At 45.4% G+C, this 20,048-nt stretch overlaps 1 long non-coding RNA gene across 1 annotated transcript; it reads right to left on the reverse strand.

The window, feature by feature from the left end:
* Window positions 1-245: 245 nt before the first annotated feature.
* Window positions 246-14,936, reverse strand: LOC116970670. The gene is made up of 3 exons (XR_004411252.1): window positions 14,780-14,936; window positions 5,189-5,193; window positions 246-256 (listed from the first exon to the last, which is right to left on the reverse strand). It is a non-coding gene; the product is annotated as an uncharacterized LOC116970670 (long non-coding RNA).
* Between the last annotated feature and the right edge of the window lie 5,112 nt (window positions 14,937-20,048).

The following is a 20,048-nucleotide window of genomic DNA, read 5'->3' on the forward strand; positions in this document are numbered from 1 at the left end:
CTTTAAATCCAGGAAAATCATTTCCATTGTGTAAAGTGGTTCCAACTTTGATCTTAATGGATCCATCAATACTCAAAAAGGCAGCATCCAGTATTCAGTAGTGAAAAAGGGTCTCAACCCAAATTATCACCTATCCATTTCCTCCACAGATGCTGCCTGACTTGCTGAGTTACTCTAGAAACTACAGTTCTGTCTCCTTTATACTGCTCCACTGCAAAATCTCCTCAAGGTATGACTACTTTGAAAAACTCCTCCTCTTTCCGATGGGGGTTCTCTGAGGCCATCTCTCACTGCTGCCCTCTGTGATTTCTGTATATCAAGACGTGTTGTGAAACAGTGATCTTTATTGTGTTATACAGAAAACAGCTCACACGCGACTGGGGAGGGTTCTCCCAGGGTTCTATATATATATATTAGGGCGCACACCTAAGCTACGTGACGACTTCTTCCCACCAAACACAGTCACGTGACCCTGCCAGTCCTAAGGCCGAGGGTTCGCCCAGTAAGTGGCCTAACCACCAGGTGGCACCACAGGACCTCCCTCAGAACCAGAGGCACAAAAACGAACCTGCAGATGAACGAGGCGCTCCCCCCTCACATCCACCAACAGGGATTGAGCCCGGAGTAAGTCGGCGCCCAGCAACGGGAAATGTCGGCAACCATGAATGGCCAGGTAAAATGGCAGGAGCCAAAGATGAGCGGGACCGTGCTAACCCCATACGTCCGTATGGACCTGTTATTTGTTAGGACGACAGATGGCACAATGGGCTAAGTGTTCGGCTGGCGACCGGAAGGTAGCCGTTTCGAATCCCGCTTGGAGTGCATACTGTCGTTGTGTCCTTGGGCAAGACACTTCACCCACCTTTGCCTGTGTGTGAATGTGTGTGAATGTGTGTGAGTGATTGGTGGTGGTCGGAGGGGCCGTAGGTGCAGAATGGCAGCCACGCTTCGGTCAGTCTGCCCCAGGGCAGCTGTGGCTACAGAAGTAGCTTACCACCACCGAGTGTGACTGAGGAGTGAATGAATAATGCGATGTAAAGCGCCTTGAGTATTAGAAAGGCGCTATATAAATCCCATCCATTATTATTATTATTATTTGTTGCGGCTAACGAGGGCCCCCGCTTTCCGGAATGAGTGTCGACCCCCGATTGGGGCAAAGTGCTAACCTCCACCCTCTTATCAACGAGGAACCATCGTCCCGAATGTCGGTCCCAAGCGGCGGTGTATCTGGCCGACCACCGCAGTGATTACTGGAGGACGGCCCTGATGTTTTCCGGATACGATCAGAGCGGGCGACACTGATAGGCCACGGAACCCCAACGTTGATGATAGTAACACCACTTCCCTTTACTGGCTTTACTCAGGACCGGCGGCGCAGCCGAACTCCCGGTGAATCCAGGGCCTGGTCGCTGGGCCTTCCACGGCACCGCTGATGCCCGATCGAGCAAACCACCACTGCTCATTCGCACACTCCGCTAGCTGCAGGTGGTCTTCAAAATTTTCACCCGTGGGGAGCAGGCGGATGTCGTCCAGCATCTGCACCAGAAAGGCATGTTCAAACAGGAGACAGGGCTGATGACCCTCCATCAGAATATGCATTTCGCTCATGAGCACTGACGGCTTGCGATAGCCGAGACTGTCCATGTGCATGAACCATGTTGCTTAATCATGACGGCTGAGCCCGAAGGTATGCAGGAGAATTGCTTTGAGGCCCTCATAATTGTCCTCAGCTGGCGGCGTGCGTAGTTAAGGGACCAGGCGACCGGCCGCCGACCACATAATAGTACCGGGCATCATCAGCCATGATGCGGTGAATGTGGAAATGGGCCTCTGCCTGCTGAAACCACACTTGGGACTGCGATGTTCAGAACATGGGCAGCTTAAGAGCGACTGTCTTCTGCTGGGCCGGATCGACGGCAACTTCAGGTTGAGCGTTGGCTGCGTCCATTATTCAAATCCAAAATAACCATTTTGGATCATCGGTGTCACCAATATAGCGAGACACGTGTTGTGAAACAAAGTGATCTTTATTGTGTTACTAGACCAAGTGGGTCTGCTCGCCCATTGGGGAGCTGATGAAGCTGTTTTTGAAATGAGGCCCTCCCCCTGACATCACTGGAAGGTGATGGAATATTCTGTTTCACTGTACCATTGGGAGGGGGGGGGGGGGGGGGGGGATGGATTGTGACGTCATTGGAAATTGGTTTTAAAAGTTTTTTGTTTTTGTTTTTTTTAACTTTAATGATGAGTAACCCGGGGGGGAGAGGGCGGGGGTGTAAATAACCCGGGGTTGGGGAGGTGAAGGGGGCGGGGTGAATATTCCATGGGGGAAATGGGCGGTGGGTTTGAATAAGCCGGGGGGAGGGGGCGAGGGGACGGGGGGGGCGGTGGGGGGTGTGGCACTCAGCAGCTTGAGAGCTCATTGTGATTGGTGCACTGTGAGTGGCATTGTGACATCATAATTTGAAAGTGCTGGAAAAAGACTGTGTGTGAGAACCGATTTTTGCCTTTTTTTTTAACGTAAAACGTGAAATATAGGATGAAATCTTAAGTGAAGCTGATTACTGCGTGGAGGTGAAAACGTTACAATTTAAGCTCTGCCGCGTAGCTTTTTTACGAAGGTAGAAAAACACATACACACATACAGACACACACACACATACAAGATGAGACTTTTAATAGTACACTAGACCAAATGCAGATCCATTGGGTCTGCTCCCCCAATGCAATATTCCACCACTCATCCATTTCCCCTACGCAATATTCCACCACTTACACATAGCCACCAACTGCGCAGGCGCGGCTCATTTCTCCTCATCCCCAAGCACTCCCTCCTCCTCTTCACCCTCTCTCTTCAATCCCTAGAGGGAGGGGGCGGGGCAGAGAGGAAGGTAGAGAGGGAGAGGTGGGAGGGGGTTAAAGAGGGAGGGGGTAGAGAGGGAGGGGCAGTAGGGAGGAGGGTAGAGAGGGAGGGGCAGTAGAGAGGGAGGGGGAAGTGGGTAGAGAGGGAGGGGAAGGGGTAGAGAGGCAGGGAGAAGGAGGAGAGGGAGGGGCGTAGAGAGGGAAGGTAGACAGAGGCGGAGGGGGGTAGAGTAGGAGGGGGCATAGGGAGGGGGGTAGAGAGAGAAAGTGAGGGAGATGGAGGGGGTAGATTAACTGTCTTACAGCGCCAGAGACCTGGGTTCGATTCTGACTATGGGTGCTTGTCTGTACGGAGTTTGTACATACTCCCTGTGACCTGGTGGATTTTCTCCGAGATCGTTAGTTTCCTTCCACACTCCAAAGACGTGCAGCTTTGAAGGTTAATTGTCTTGGTGTAAATGTAAATTGTCCGTAGTTTGTGCAGGATCGTGTCAGTGTGTGTGGATCGCTGGTCGGTGTGGACTCGGTGGGCTGAAGGGCCTGTTTCCGCGCTGTATCTCTAAACTAAAAAATAGCTTTATTTGCTTATTATGCAGTTAGTATCATGTGTACGCAAATCATTCAGGTCTCTTTGTCCCTGTCTTGATTTAAGATTGCATGGTTCGGTTGTAAATGTTGTTCCTCATTTTTTTTCAAAACCTTATTCTTTGTTCCATGAAATCCCATCTGTCCTGGCATCTGACTATTTTACCTGTCTTCCTGCAATTATCTCTACCATCCTGCAGGATTTCCTACTGGCTCAGTTATTTGTTCGTGTGGTGATGCAGGACTCATTTTTGCTCTCCTTGTCAAATATTAAACGGTCAGTAACAATCTCAAATCTGTTCCCTCAATACTGATCAACATGTGGAACCTACGACCAAAGAGGCAAAATTATGAGCCAATGATCCTAATAGTACATGAAAGTATGCAAAATAGATCATTAATTAAACTCCACTCAAATGTTTAGCGAAAACTGGAGCACGGTAATCATGATGAAATTTAGTAAATATTGATATGACTCCAACAGAAATTCATTTGTTTTAACAAATACACATGAATTTGCAATAGAGGTTAATGGGATTAAGTAGGAATGTTAAGTGATAATCAAAAGCTTTAGGAGTGCTCAAATCAGAACCAAAATAGGAATAGTACTCCAGCCTGTTCAGCCTCTTGAGCTTTTACTGCCATTTAATTAGATCTCGGTTGATCTATAATTTAACTCCATTTACCTGCCTTGGGCCATATCCCTTGACACCCTTACCTAACAAAAATCCATCACCATTATTTAAATTTCAATTGACTCAGACTTCTGGGACCATAGGTTGCAGATTTTCACAATACTTTGTGCGACAAAGTGCCTCCCGATTTTATTCCTAAATGGCACAATTCTAATTCTAAGACTGGGTCAACATTTTCAGAAATTTCCCACAATGACAAATAATTCTCTGCTTTGACTCCATCAAATCCCATCATTGCTTTAAAGATCTCAATTTATCATTCTTTTTTTTAATGAATCTCGTTCATGCAACTTTTTCTCTTGCTATAACACTTTTAAACTGGCATAATGTTAGTGTCTCTGCACTGCAATCCCTTTCTGGGACATAATGACATTCCTAAATGCATGTCTCAAAAGTGAATGCTCTGCACGAGATGAAATCAGAACCAGTTTTGGTCCTCACTTTCCAATTCCAAGATAAAAGATAAAAGATAAAAGATTAAGATAAAACTCACACATTGCCTGTTTATACTGTATGCTAGCTGTTCGTAATTTGTGTAAATGGACACCTTTCATTAGAAACATAGAAACATAGAAAATAGGTGCAGGAGGAGGCCATTCGGCCCTTCAAGCCAGCACCGCCATTCATTGTGATCATGGCTGATTGTCCCCTATCAATAACCTATGCCTGCGTTCTCACCATATCCCTTGATTCCACTAACCCCGAGAGCTCTATCTAACTCTCTCTTAAATCCATCCAGTGACTTGGCCTCCACTGCCCTCTGTGGCAGGGAATTCCACAAATTCACAACTCTCTGGGTGAAAAAGTTTTTTCTCACCTCAGTCTTAAATGGCTTCCCCTTTATTCTAAGACTGTGGCCCCTGGTTCTGGACTCGCCCAACATTATGAACATTTTTCCTGCATCTAGCTTGCCCAGTCCTTTTATAATTGTATATGTTTCTATAAGATACCCCCTCATCCTTCAAAACTCCAGTGAATACAAGCCTAGTCTTTTCAATCTCTCCTCATATGACAGTCCCGCCATCCCAGGGATCAATCTCGTGAACCTACGCTGCACTGCCTCAATCACAAGGATGTCCTTCCTCAAATTCGGAGAACAAAACTGGACACAATACTACAGATGTGGTCTCACCAGAGCCCTATACAACTGCAGAAGAACCTCTTTACTCCTATACTGAAATCCTCTTGTAATGAATGCCAACATTCCATTAGCTTTCTTCACTGCCTGCTGTACCTGCACGCCAACTTTCAGTGACTGGTGTACAAGGACACCCAGGTCTCGCTGCTCCTCCCCCTTGCCTAACCTAACCTAACCCCATTGAGATAATAATCTGCCCCCTTATTTTTGCCGCCAAAGTGGATAACCTCACATTTATCTATATTATACTGCATCTGCCATGCATCTGCCCACTCGCTCAACCTGTCCAGGTCACTCTGCAACCTCCTAACATCCTCTTCACAGTTCACACTGCCACCCAGCTTTGTGTCATCCACAAACTTGCTAGTGTTGCTCCTATTTCCCTCTTCCAAATCATTAATATATATGGTAAACAGTTGCGGCCCCAACACCGAGCCTTGCGGCACTTCACTCGCCACTGCCTGCCATTCTGAAAAGGACCCATTCACTCCTACTCTTTGCTTCCTGTCTGCCAACCAATTTTCTATCCATGTCAACATCCTATCCCCAATACCATGTGCTCTGATTTTAGTCACCAGTCTCCCGTACGGGACCTTATCAAAGGCTATCTGAAAGTCTAGATACACTACATCCACTGGCACCCCTTCATCCATTTTACTTGTCACATCCTCAATAAATTCCAGAAGATTAGTCAAGCATGATTTCCCTTTCATAAATTCATGTTGACTTGGACTAATCCTTTTACTGCTATCCAAATGCCCCACTATTACCTCTTTAATAATTGACTCCAGCATCTTTCCCACCACCGAAGTCAGGCTAACTGGTCTGTAATTCCACGTTTTCTCTCTCGCCCCTTTCTTGAAAAGTGGGATAACGTTAGCTATCCTCCAATCCATAGGAACTGATCCTGAATCGATCGAACATTGGAAAATAATCACCAATGCGTCCACTATTTCTAGAGCCACCTCCCTGAGGACCCTAGGATGCATTCCTGTGCAGTTCCTAATCCTTAAGTACAGATTCCAATAATCTTTCACAGATCCTGCTAAATTTCATCTGCTATTGTTGTGTCCACATTTTTGACCACTGTAACATTGTAAATAAAATAACATCAGAATATTCAGCACATTTACATCCTTCCAAATTGTCATCAGCTGTCCAAACAACCGGTTTCTTCCATTCCCATAACTTTGAATAATTCCTTGGAAATATATGTCTTCATTTATATGAGATGCAAAGTTCCGATATCATGTCTTATAATGGTTTGACATTTCCTCTTCGTCTGTGGAAGATTATTGGAAAATGTACAGTGGTTAATCAACTGAACAGGAATGAAGTGTTCACTTATACAAATTACATAAAGCTAGCAACAGGTATGCACGGGCAAATTATGTGTGACTTTTATCTTAACTGCATTAACTAAAAAGTGAGGTCTGAATTTGTACCATCACTGGAACAATAATACTACATAGACCGGAACATTCGGCAAGGCAGGAGTTGGCAAGGTTAACGCCAATGGAACAATCCTCCTCAACAAATGTGCTGAACACAACCTGATGATTACAAACACCTTATTCAAAGCCAACAGATGCGCAGAATTAGAAGAAAAGAGAAGAAAATGGAAAGAGACGCAGCAACAACCAAAGCCCGATCTACCATTTGGAATTACCTGTCCTGTATGCCAAAGAACTTTCAAAGCCAGGATTGGACTCATAAGCCACCTGAGAGGGATAGCCACGATGATGACAAAACTTGGGATACTGCAAATTAAAAGAAGTCATATGTAAAATAGAAAGATTAAACAATAACTTACCGTTTGAAGTTTGATCTTTAGTTTATGACAAGTTGAAGTGAGGGACTATGTGAAGAGCCCGCCAGCCCGCATGCGCGTCAAGCTTCAGAGCAACTGTATGAAACCACAGACCACTTGCACAAACTTAAACTGTAGAAAGATTAATAACCGTTGACTTACCGAATGATCTTTATGAGATTCAGGGTTGGGAGTGGAGGGCACGTAGTCCCTCACTTCAACTTCTCATAAAATAAAGATCAAACTTCAAATGGTAAGTTCTCGTTTAATCTTTCTATTTTATATCGAAGTCACATGAGTGACTACGTGAAGGCTTCGAAGCTCTGTAGTTTCATGCAGTAAACCAATCTGTGTGTGAAACACTTAAACAGATAAACCATAAATGGTAGAAAAGACATGGGTTATTAACAACATGATGCTAACTTGCATACATGTCCATTGCCCTTAATCGGACCACAGTCCTAATTGGCTTTGAGTTAAACAATAACTCATGCAACACTGTTCAGAATTCTATCTGCAATCATCCAGGCATATTCAACCAAATTGTATAACTTCAAAGTGCACTATGTAAGCATCCTGCTGTTGCAAGAAGATGATCAAATGGGAATATCCATTCTATTGGCTGCTAATGAGCCAGGCCCATTGGACGAGTGAGACTTGAAATTATTTGAATTCACACCCGCTATTAGCTGCAAACACTCTATTCATGTTGAGATGGTCTGCACCAGCATTCTCTTGAGAAAACTATTAAATAACAATGAAGAAACTATCCTTCATCTCATCGGTACTAGCAAGCTCAGTGTACCTGTATGCATAATAACATCCCTCAATCACCGATCTGGTGGGTATGCTGTCAACTCCAAGTTGTACCCAACCATGCCCATTTTGCTTTATGAGATCATTCCCATAACAAGCTACCCTCACGTCAGTTATGACCAAGAGACCGAGCCGGAGATTGAGTAAAGACTGTGTTCTTTGTGCTGAAATCAGTTGCTAAGAGCATAATCAACTTAAAAGATACTGCTCCAATTAGGAATACAGTAGATGAATATCTGCCTATTAATTTACTGATACACATTCCACACTACTATGAGTCTAGGCTTTAGAGCGTTCGTATAAAATACACCTTAATGTTAGTCAACAGCGGGTGAATAACCAATCATTTATTGTCCCACTTATGGTACTAGAAAGAATGACAAAGCAACACAAGCAGTGTTATAACATAATCGCTTCTCTAAGCCCAAACTGAAAGAAACACAAACCTCTGCTACTTCTGTTTAAAAGTAGCTCACGTGTCTTCTTCACAAACTTCCCATACAACCGTGCAGAGCTAGCTGCATGAGAAATAGGCTGAACTAGTCATCACTCGTGACTTCGAAAAAATAGGAGCTTCTTTCAGCCGCCTTTTACAATGGACACCCTGAATGAGTAGGCCAAATTGGTACTATTAAAATTCATGTCGCCTCATCTTTAATATTGTAAGAGGCATCTACTGATAGAACCCCTGAGTCTTTTCAGCTACAAAAGCATCTTGTCTACAAACTCCATGACACAATGCCCTTTTGATCTGAGTAGGGCAGCATTAGCTTTAGAATCTTTGGAAATAGCCTAGGCCCCTAGGTAGAGCCTAAACATTCCACCACTGGCTTTGCCATCAAAAACACCAGATATATCTGTGCCTCTCGTGTATAGATATGGAAAAGTATGCATCTCCAAGATCCATTGAGGCCCGAAATCCTCTGAATCAGCTAAATTGCGGAAAGACAATTATCCATCTTAAACTGGTTAACCAAACACATGATCAGACTAGCCAAATCCTAACCTGATTTGGCATGCTCCACTTTTCTTCAACCTTGAGAAAATATTAGAAATATACCCCCCTTGTTCTTGGGCAGACTACTCATCCTTTGTTGGATGTCTCTGTTTCCACTTGGATAACCATCATTTCCTCTATTGACCATATGGACGGAAATTTTGACTTCTCTTGCCGCGGAGGATGTATTTATCCATTTATCTATTTATTTATTTATTTATTTATTTATTTTCCCACTCATAACATATAATCAGATCCTTATCACTAGTGCTGAAGCACAACATCTACTTGATGTGGGAATACGAGTTCCCTGTCAACCATTCACCATCAGAGTCACCACGAATCCTCAGCCTCCTTCCTCAGAGTGGAAAATAGCATAATGCAACCCTGAACCAGGAATTGCTTCGCAGTCCTCTGACTGAAACTACCTGTCTCAGTCGTCAGTGTGCACAACACACTCTCTTCGACCAGCCACTCAAACAGGAATACTGGTATTGAGAGCCTACAGATTATTATATATATATTTTCTATTCACAACATGAACCTGCAGGTCAGATATAAAATGCTACATGCCAGACCGGCTTTCTGCTGGTAGCTACCTATCCCAGAGAGGATGGCAATGATGTTTCCAATGAACTGGCAACTCTACTAGCTGAGCTGAAAGAATCAAGCATGTGTTGAGGGAAACCTCAAACTACCTCACTCTACTGAGCAGCCTGATAACCTCAATCACAGATGTTGAGGCAGTGCTTCCCTGGTCAATATGTTCCATATGGCCAGTCTGTTCCAAAATGGTCCACCCTGAACCAGGGTAGCCAAACTGTTCCTACTTGGAACTTACAGAGGTTGCTATGCAAGGCACCCTGCCAATGTCTCTGCATCAACCTGCTCTTCTCCAGAGACAGTGAAAGGTACTAGACAGACCATGCTGCCAGTAAATCCAAACCCGGCGCGACAGACTGCTCCATTTCGGATTTTTACGGAGGTTAGTAAACAGACCTTACCTGCCAGTGTCTCTGAGCCCAGGTCGACCTGCTTGTTGGATCTTGAGCAAAGTTCCATTGCAGACCATGTCTGACCACATCTTCAGCCCCACGCTTGCCAAACAGCTCTTTACCGGAGCTCAAAAGCGACATTGCTGTGCAAGACACACCTGCCAGCAATTCTGAGCCCAATAGGACAGACTGCTTCTTCGGCCTACAGCCTCAATGGAGCCTTGCTGGAACTTTACTGTGCTGGTCATGCTCCCAGCCTGGTTTGACAGGCCGCTCCTTCGGCCCCTTCTGATCCTTCGGAGGCGTGGCGGAGCTCACTGAACAGACCGCGCCTGCCATTACTCCAAGCCTGCTTCAACAGGCTGCTCCTGTGGGCCTTCTGCCTTTTTTGGAGCTTTTGCTGGAGCTGACTGTGCAGATCGCGCTGCCAGTTTCTCCCATCCTAGATCGACAGGCTGCTCCTTAGGCCAGCTGCTCCTTCGGAGCCTCAGAGGGGCTCACTGTACAGGTAACGCCTGCCATTACTGCAAGCCTGGTTCAACAGGCTGCTCTTGCGAGGCCAGCTAGTGACTCCCGACTGCTCCTTTCCGGAGCTTCAACGGCACTTCCTGCCCCTTGTATACAGGGGTGAAAACCCGCCGGAATACTGGAGCTTTACCCACATAGGATGGTACTCCACCCCCGCAGCTGCCTTAAATTGCCCCTGCAAGTCTTCAATGTGCTACACAAGTCCTCTCTGAAGAGATATTATGCAGGCTACACGTTACTGGCCCTGTAAAAATGAGCCATTTTGGGAATTATCTCATGCCTTATAGCATTTTTGCGAAGGCAATAGCCCCAACTGTGTATTACAGAGAAGTGTTAATGCAGCTTTCTGCATTTCCGAGAGTTGAGACCCATCTACTGACTTTGCAAAAGGCCGTAATGACTCCAGTGAGCAGTTTTTGGACTCGCTGAAATAATACTTTGCCTACATATCATCACTGAGATATCCCAACTGATGAAATTGACTTATGGAACATCAAAAGTCTGGCAGTTATCCGGACTGGCATATTTCCCAGCCGTATCCATCATATTCCCCTCCTTGTCTAATGAGAAGTTAAATCCCTGCTGCTCTTCGCCAGATCTTCCTCTAGTGAATCTCCTATCCCCAAAGAGATGGCAAGTATGTGACAAGAGCTGGTAGCTCCTTCATATGATTAAAATGAAGCATATCCCCCAATAGTTCAAGGGATTCAAATTCCTTATCAATATCCACATAGTTGGAGTCACCTATGTAATAATCTCCAACACTCCCCTCTTCTGAGCGGGAAATATTATAATGCAACCCTGAGCCAGGTGTTGCTTCGCATCTTCTGAGCGGGAGATATTATAACGCAACCCTGAACCAGGTGTTGCTTCCACAGGCATCTGACTGGCACAGCTTGTAAGTGTCTCCTGAGCCAGGAGCACATTTCCTTTTCCATTTTTCTTATTTATTTATTTATTTATCCTTTTTTGTGTTTTTTTGTTTTTTGTTTGTTTGTTTATTTATTTTTTTGTTTTTGTACTCACTAGACAGGTTACGCTTGCTAGTGACTCCGAGTCCGGTTTTGATCCCTTCTGGAGCCTCAATGGAGTTTCTTAGGGTAGGAATATAACGCAACCCCGAACCAGGTGTTGCTTCCTCAGGCCTCTGGCTGACTCCCTTTTGGAGCTCCAAAGGAGGTGACTGTACCACCGCGCTCGTCAGATTGTTTCTCTCCAGCAGCCGCCTGCTCCCTCTCGGAGCTTCAATAGCGGTAGCTGCACGGGCCATGCCCGTCGACTTTTCGCGTTCGACCACCCTCCATGGCGGTAGCTGTGCGACCACTTCTCGAGTAGCTGCACTAGCCGCGACCGTCAGCTTCCCCAAGCCCGCAGCACCTAATTAGCGGAGCAGTGGGCCGTTCCTGGAATAAAAAATTCCTTACCTGCCGGAGCAGTTTCGAACTGCTCCGAATCCCGCGTCATGCGTCGACGTATTGACGCGCATGCGGGCTGGCGGTCTCTTCACATAGTCACTCACGTGACTTTGATATAAAATCATGCACTTCATTCTGCATGTGCATGAATGAGACTGTACAATGCTACTAGTTCATGATGGAAGAAAAATATTTTTTTAATATACAGTAATTTCACTTATGGTTGCAGGTTATTGATATTCTTCAATGAATTATTGAATCATTTAAAAAAAAACTAAATTATTGCAATTTTTAAAATATGTTATGATTTTCCTTGTGACTCCAGCAAAAAAAATTACAGAATCGCTGGAAAAATGTGATTTTTGTATTATCCAGTAAGGACTATTTTCCGCTCCGGACCTTTCTGGGTCGGCAGCAGTGAATATTAGTAGCTGCAAAGCAGGATGGTTACAAAAATTACAAATGGAAAATGCTGGAAAAAACTCAGTAGACTTTAGACTCTAGAGATATAGTGAGGAAAACAGGCCTTTAGGCCCACTGAGTCCCCACCGACCAGCGATCACCTCATACACTAACACTATCCTATACACTAGAGACAATTTTACATATTTTTACCAAAGCCAATTACGGTAAGTAAAGGGCCTGTCCCACTTACGTGTCCTTGGCACGCAAATTACGCGATCTCGTGGTCGCGTTGAGCCGAGACGGTCGAGCATAGGTCGGGCGCGATTACATGTGTACGCACAGCCGTCTGGAGCGCGTGACATCATTTGAAGATGGACACAAAGCTCGAGTAACTCAGCAGGACCGACAGCATCTCTGGAGAGAAGCAATGGGTGATGTTTCGTGTCGAGACTCTTCTTCAGTCTGAACAGAAGGGCCTTGACCCGAAACGTCACCCATTGCTTCTCTCCGGAGATGCTGCCAATCCCGCTGAGTAACTCTGCATTTTGTGTCTATTGTCAATTTTCTTGGCCCTGCTCTGGGAGTAGAAGTGGGGGCGGATCCAGATCTGCAACAGCCTTGAGCCCCAGGCCGAGTTCGGCGATCGTTTGCCTGCTTCTGCTGCTGTTGAAGGTGAGACGTTGCGTCGAGCCAGGGTCTTGGGCCTGTCCTTTGGCCGTCAGTTCCGTGACAGGCCATTGGCGCGCGCAAGATCACTGCAAGAATTTCGGAGCCCCGCGTGAAGTCGGGACCGGCCCCGCACAACTCCATACCCCTCCGTGCTTCTAAGTGGGACTGGCCCCGCGCGGCCATATGGTGCCCGTACGCCTCAAGCGACCATGAGGTCGCGTATTTGCAAGCCAAGGACACGTAAGTAGGACAGGCCCTTAACCTGTAAGTCTTGAGAGTGTGGGAGGAAACCGGAGCACTTGGAGAAAACTGATACAGTCACAGGGAGAATGTATAAACTCTGTGCAGACAGCTCCCGTAGTCAGGATTGAACCCGGGTCTCAGTTGCTGTAAGGCAGCAACTCTACCACTGTGCCACTGTGCCACTGTCCTGCCCATACAGACAACGTACAGGAGCTCAGGCTGCACTAATAGCATTAAAAACTAAGCTGATGTTTCAGATCAAAGGACCTTTACCAGAACTAAAGTGTTTTAAATGTTCTGCCAGACAAAGCACTCTGCAGATGATTGCCTCGATATGATCATGCAAGAATTACTGGTTTCAAATCAATACAACTTGTTTATCAGTGCAGTAATAGTACGAAATAACAGATATAATGTTTCCCTGCATTAAGGATCATTAAGGATTTAAATATTTACCTCCCTGCCCTTCTGATCCTGATATAAGTTTTCCTGTGTAGATTTCGGTTCATAACCATGACTGTCTGTATAGCTTTTGCTTGATCTCTCAGTCATTATTTCATTCTTTGACTGTTTATCGTTTTGTGATCACGATCTAAAGGAAGGCTGACACTAGACAATTCATACCCAGAACCAGGAAGTTCTCAACCTATATGCCTAGTTCATCTTCATAGTTTACTGACAAAAGAACCAAGTTTCTATTCCACCTTTGGGGAGAATTGGCATTTTAACTACCATTTAATTCAGGACCTTTTTTTTCACATGTTTGAATACGCCTTTTAATGCATTTTTTAATTGCACCAGGAAAGGTGTAAATATAATTACTAAGATTATACTTGAAGTGAAGGGTATGTAAAGACCAGAGACCCTGTGTCTCGAATCCTGGCGTTGAGGTTCGAGCGGCGAGACCGATGTCAAGCAGAACCATAGTGGTGGGTTCCTCCATTGTCCGAGCTGCAGACAGGAGATTCTGGGGCGACAGGAGAGACTCGAGGATCATGTGTGCCTCCCTGGTGCCAGGGTCCAAGGCACCTCAGACCGACTTAAGAACATCCTCGAGAGGGAAGGTGAACAGCCGGAGGTAGTTGTGCATATAGGCACAAATAACGTGGGTAAGAAGAGGATGTAGGTTCTGCAAAGTGAGTATAGAGAACTAGGTAGGATGCTGAAAAGCAGGACTTCTAGGGTGGTTATCTCCGGGTTGCTTCCATTACCTCGTGCTAGTGAGGGTAGGAACAGGGAGATAGTGGATCTGAATGTGCGGCTGAGGAGTTGGTGCAGAAGGCAGGGATTTAGATTTCTAGATCACTGCGATCTCTTCTGGGGCAGAGGTGATACAAAAGGGATAGGTTGCCCCTTAATTGGAGGGGGACTGACATTCTGGCAGGCAGGTTTGCTGCACAGGTGGGTTGAAACTAAACAGTGCAGGAGTGGAAGTGTATGTGTGCAGTAAACGGGAAGAGATTGTAGGAAAGGTCATGTTTAAACTAACAGGGCAGGGGATGGGAACCAATGCAAGAAGGCAGAGGGCCATAAAAGGAGGACTGAAGCAAAAGTTTGAAGGGAGGTAAGAAAAACAAACCTGAAAGCATTGTGCCTTAATGCTGGGAACATTCGTAATAACGTGGATAAATTGAATGTGCAGTTAGTAGTTAAGGAATATGATATAGTAGGAATTACGGAGACATAGCTCCAGGGTAACCAGGGATCTGAACATGCAGGGGTATTCAATATTTAGGAAGGATAGACAGAAAGGAAGAGGAGGTGGGGTGGAATTGCTAGTTAAATAGGAGATTAATGCAATAGCAAGGAGACACATTAGATTGGATGCTGTAGAATCGGTATGGGTAGAACTGTGAAATAGCTAAGGGCAGAAAACGCTTGTTGGAGTTGTATACAGACCACCAAACAGCAATAGGGAGGTTGGGGATATCATTAAGCAGGAAATTAGGGATGCGTGTAGCAAAAGTACAGCCGTTAACATGTTTAAGAAAGAACTCCCTCCTTCCCCTCCCCTTCCCAGCTCTCCCACAAGCCTATTGCCTCTGCCTCTTCCTTTCTTTTTCCCGTCCCCCCCCGACATCAGTCTGAAGAAGGGTCTCGATCCAAAACGTCGTCTATTCCTTCTCTCCATAGATGCTGCCTCACCCGCTGAGTTTCTCCAGTATTTTTGTCTACCAGCAGTTATCATGGGTGACTTTAATCAACATGTAGATTGGGCCAACCAAATTGGTAGCAGCGCTGAGGAGGAGGATTACCTCCGAGAAGATGGCGCGGCCCTGTCCAGTCGCCGTGGTGGCAGCTCTGCGGAAACTGTGCGTATTTTTAACTTGCATGTTCTTTTTTAATTTATTTCAAAATACCAACTCCCTAGCACTAACAAAGTATGACAGGGAAACTCTCTTAAAACTAAACTCTAGTGTAAACGGAGACTTTTTAAACGCTGTACTCACCGATCCAGCGTCGCCAGCAGAGATCAACCGCGGGAACAACAATGGGAGCGCGGCTCCAAGGAAAACCCGGAGAAAACATAGGGGTAAGCGGGGGGGGGGGGGGGGGGGGGGGGGGATTCGGAATAGGCTGAGAGCCCAAGCCTTCCATCCACCTCTGCCCAGCATTCTTCTGGCGAACGTCCAGTCCCTGGAGAACAAGCTGGATGACCTCAGGACGAGGGTCAGATTCCAGCAGGATATTAGAGACTGCAACATCCTCTGCCTGACCGAGACATGGCTGACCTCACTGGTGCCGGATCAGGTAATCTGCCCAACCGGGTCCTTCACTGTTTACCGTGCTGACAGAACAGAAGAATCTGGGAAATCCAAGGATGGAGGAGTCTGCTTCATGACCAATAACAACTGGTGCAACCCTGGAAATATTAAGACGCTTTCCCGTTCCTGCTCGCCGGACCTGGAGCATCTGACGATCTCATGCTGTCTATTCTACATTCCCCGGGAGTTCGGCTCAGTGATCGTCACAGCCGTCTACATTCCACCGCATGCGGACACCAACGTGGTACTATCGGCCCTATATGATGTGCTTTGTCGACATCAAAACAAGGACCCAGATGCGTCTATGGTGGTGGCTGGAGACTTTAATAAATCAATAAATCAAATCTCAAGAAGGTCATACCGAACTTCTACCAACACATCACATGTGCCACCAGGGGGGAAAGAAGGCTCTGCAGAGAGTAGTGCGTTCGGCCGAACGCACTTTGGGAACTACACTTAGCCCCCCTGCAGAATTATACATCAGAAGGTACAGATCCAGAGCCAGCAACACTATGGGGGACCCCTTCCACCCCAGCAATAGACTGTTCCAGCTGCTATGGTCAGGCAAACGCCTCCGTTGCCATGCTGTGAAAACAGAGAGGATGAGAAGGAGTTTCTTCCCAGAGGCTATTAGGACTGTAAACTCCTACCTCACCAGGGACTAACGTACTGTACCAATTTACTGTTGTGTTGTGTCTTTTTTAAATTGCTGTTTTTTTTCTTTTTTCTTCCGTAAATATAAAATTACTGATTCTGTTCCATTCTGTTTTGTAGTTTTTTTGAAAAATCGCAAGCATTGCCACTTTTTATTTTACTGCACATCTCGTATGCGTATGTGACGAATAAACCTGACTTGACTACCTGGAATGTATACGGGATGGTTTTTTTAGACCAATATATAGAAAAATCAACTAGAGGCAGGCCATCCTAGACTGGGTATTGTGTAATGAGGAAGGATTAGTTAGCGACCTTGTTGTGCAAAGCCTCTTGGGCAACAGTGATCATAATATGGTGGAATTCTGCATTAGGATGGAGAGTGGCATGGTTAATTTAGAGACTAGGGTTCTGAACTTAAAGAATGGAGACTTTGAAGGTATGAGATGGGAATTGGCTAGGATAGACTGGCAAATTATACTTAAAGGGTTGATGGTGGAGAGGCAATGGCAAAGATTTAAAGACCGCATGGACGAACTCCAAAAATTGTTCATCCCTGTCTGGCGAAAAAATAAAATGGGGAAGGAGGCTCAACCATGGCTAACGAGGGAAATCAAGGATAGTGTTAAATCCGAGGAAAAGGCATATAAATTGGCCAGAGGAAGTATCACACCGGAGGACTAGGAAAAATTTAGAACTCAACAGAGGAGGACAAAGGGGTTAATTAAGAAGGGGGAAAAAAGAGCACAAAAGAAAGCTTGCGGGGAATATAGAAACTGAATGTAAAAGATTCTTTAGATATGTAAAAAGGAAAAGATTAGTGAACACAAATGTACGCCCCTTACAGTGAGAGAGATGAATTTATAATGGGAAACAAGCAAATGGCAGAACAGTTAAACGAGTACTTTGGTTCTGTCTTCACTAAGGAAGACACAAACAATCTCCCAAAAATACTAGGGGACAAAGGATCTAGTGGGAGGGAGGAACTGAAAGAAATCCACATTAGTTAGGAAATGGTGTTAGATTAGATTAGATTAGATAGCCTTTATTGTCATTCAGACCGAAGTCTGAACGAAATTGCAGCAGTCATACATACAATACAATACAATAAAAAACAACAATAAACACATATTAACATCCACCACAGTGAGTCCACCCAGCATCTCCTCACTGTGATGGAGGCAAAAGTCTTTAGGTCTGCAGTCTCTTCCCTCCTCTTCTCCCTCTGCGCTGAGGCGATGTTAGGTAAACTGTTGCGACTGAAGACAGATAAATCCCCGAGGCCTGATGGTCTGCATCCCACAATACTCAAGGAGGTTGCTCTAGAAATCGTGGATGCATTGGTGATCATTTTCCAATGTTCTCTCGACTCTGGATCAGTTCCTGTGGACTGGAGGGTAGCCAATGTAACCCCACTTTTTAAGAAAGGAGTGTTATGTGCTCCCTCTGCTGGTGTTAATTATGTACTAACCTGTTTCTCTGATTTCCATTAGTACTTTTGCTGCCTGGCTGCTCCTGTACCTGATTGGAGGCTCCTGGCCCAAGCTGCATCACGTGAGCCTGATGACGGAGCCTCAGCTGAAAAAGACCATGTGCACTGGCAGTCCGGCTCTCTGTCTCTCTCTTCCCCCTCAGACTGGTGGCAGCAGTCTGGTGTTGGTTTAGTTTGTTTGATTGCATAGTGTTCTTTATGTAACTCTTCATTCTGTATTAACTTATTTTGCTTGGGAAGGATGGGACTGGCATTATTGTTTTCGTGGTTTGGTTTCAGGTTTATTTTCACACTGAGGCAGGTTTAGAGTCTCTGGTCCGACGGCCCATTGAGTGGTCGGCCAGAGCACCCTTTATCTTTTGTTTGCTAGCCCATCCGACCCCTCTTTGTTTGTTTGATCCAGGTTTAGTTCTTTTTGTTAGTGAAAAATAAATAATTTTTCCATTTGAACCTGGTTTTGTATTATGTTATTGGCCTTTGAGGTATCTGATTTTGGCTGCCGTAACAAGGAGGGAGAGAGAAAATAGGGAATTACAGACCAGCTGGCCTTACATCGGTAGTGGGGAAGATGCTGGACTCGATTATTAAAGATGTAAGCAGTGCAATTGGAAAGCATTGACGGTCGGTCAAAGTCAGCATGGATTTATGAAGGGGAAATCATGCTTGACTAATCTTCTGGAATTTTTGAAGGATGTGGCAAGTAGAATGGACAAGGGCCAGCCAGTGTATGTGGTGCATCTGGACTTTCAAAAAGGCTTTGACAAGGTCCCACACAAGAGATTAGTGTGAAAAATTAGACCACGTGGTATTGGGGTAGGGTATTGACATGGTTAGAGAACTAGTTGGCAGACAGGAAGCAAAAAGTAGGAATTAACGGGTCTTTTTCAGAATGGCAGGCAATGACTAGTGGAGTGCCGCAAGGGCCGGTGCTGGGACCCCAGTTATTTACAATATATACTAACGATTTAGATGAGGGAATTAAACGTGACATCTCTAAGTTTGTGGATGACACAAAGCTGGGTGGCAGTGTGAGCTGCAAGGAGGATGCTATGAGGCTGCAGGGTGACTTGGATAGTTTGGGTGAGTGGGCAGATGCATGGCGCAGTATAATGTGGATAAATGTGAGTTTATCCACTTTGGTGGCAAAAACAGGAAGGCAGATTATTATCTGAATAATGTCAGATTAGGAAAAGGGTTGTTGCAACGAGACCTGGGTGTGCTTGTACATCAGTCACTGAAAGTGAGCATGTAGGTACAGGAAGCAGTGAAGATAGCTAATGGCATGTTGGCCTTAATTTAGGAGCAAGGAGGTCCTACTGCAGTTGTACAGGGCCCTGGTGAGACCGCACCTTGTGTATTGTTGGATGTTTCCAAGAGAGAGTTAGATTTAGCTCTTAGGGCTCAAGGAATCAAGGGATATGGGGAAAAAGCTGGAACGGGGTACTGATTTTAGATGATCAGCCATGATCATATTGAATGACGATACTGGCTTGAAGACCCGAATGGCCTACTCCTGCACCTATTTTTCTATGTTTCTATGTTTCTATTATTTGTCATTCCCACTGAGAAGGCTCAGAAATTCAATAACATTATGCCCCTGTCCCGCTTAGGAAACCTGAACGGAAACCTCTGGAGACTTTGCGCCCTACCCAAGGTTTCCGTGCGGTTCCCGGAGGTTGCAGGTGGTTGCCAGAGTTTGCAGGAAGTGGAAGCAGGTAGGGAGACTGACAAAAACCTCCGGGAACCACACGGAAACCTTGGGTGGGGCGCAAAGTCTGCAGAGGTTTCCGTTCAGGTTTCCTGAGTGGCGCAGGGGCATAAGTATTCAAGTTACAAGACAGTTTGGTAAGGAACATTTGGTAAGTATTTTTCCCCTTCGCATCAATCTGCAAACTGGTTGGTAAAAGTTAATGATCATAAACAAAAGAATGAAGAGCGATATTGAGGTTTCTGTTCTCAGAATAATGATGACTTTGAAA

Source organism: Amblyraja radiata, chromosome 3 (assembly GCF_010909765.2).
Source record: "Amblyraja radiata isolate CabotCenter1 chromosome 3, sAmbRad1.1.pri, whole genome shotgun sequence".
Taxonomy (NCBI): Eukaryota; Metazoa; Chordata; class Chondrichthyes; order Rajiformes; family Rajidae; genus Amblyraja; species Amblyraja radiata.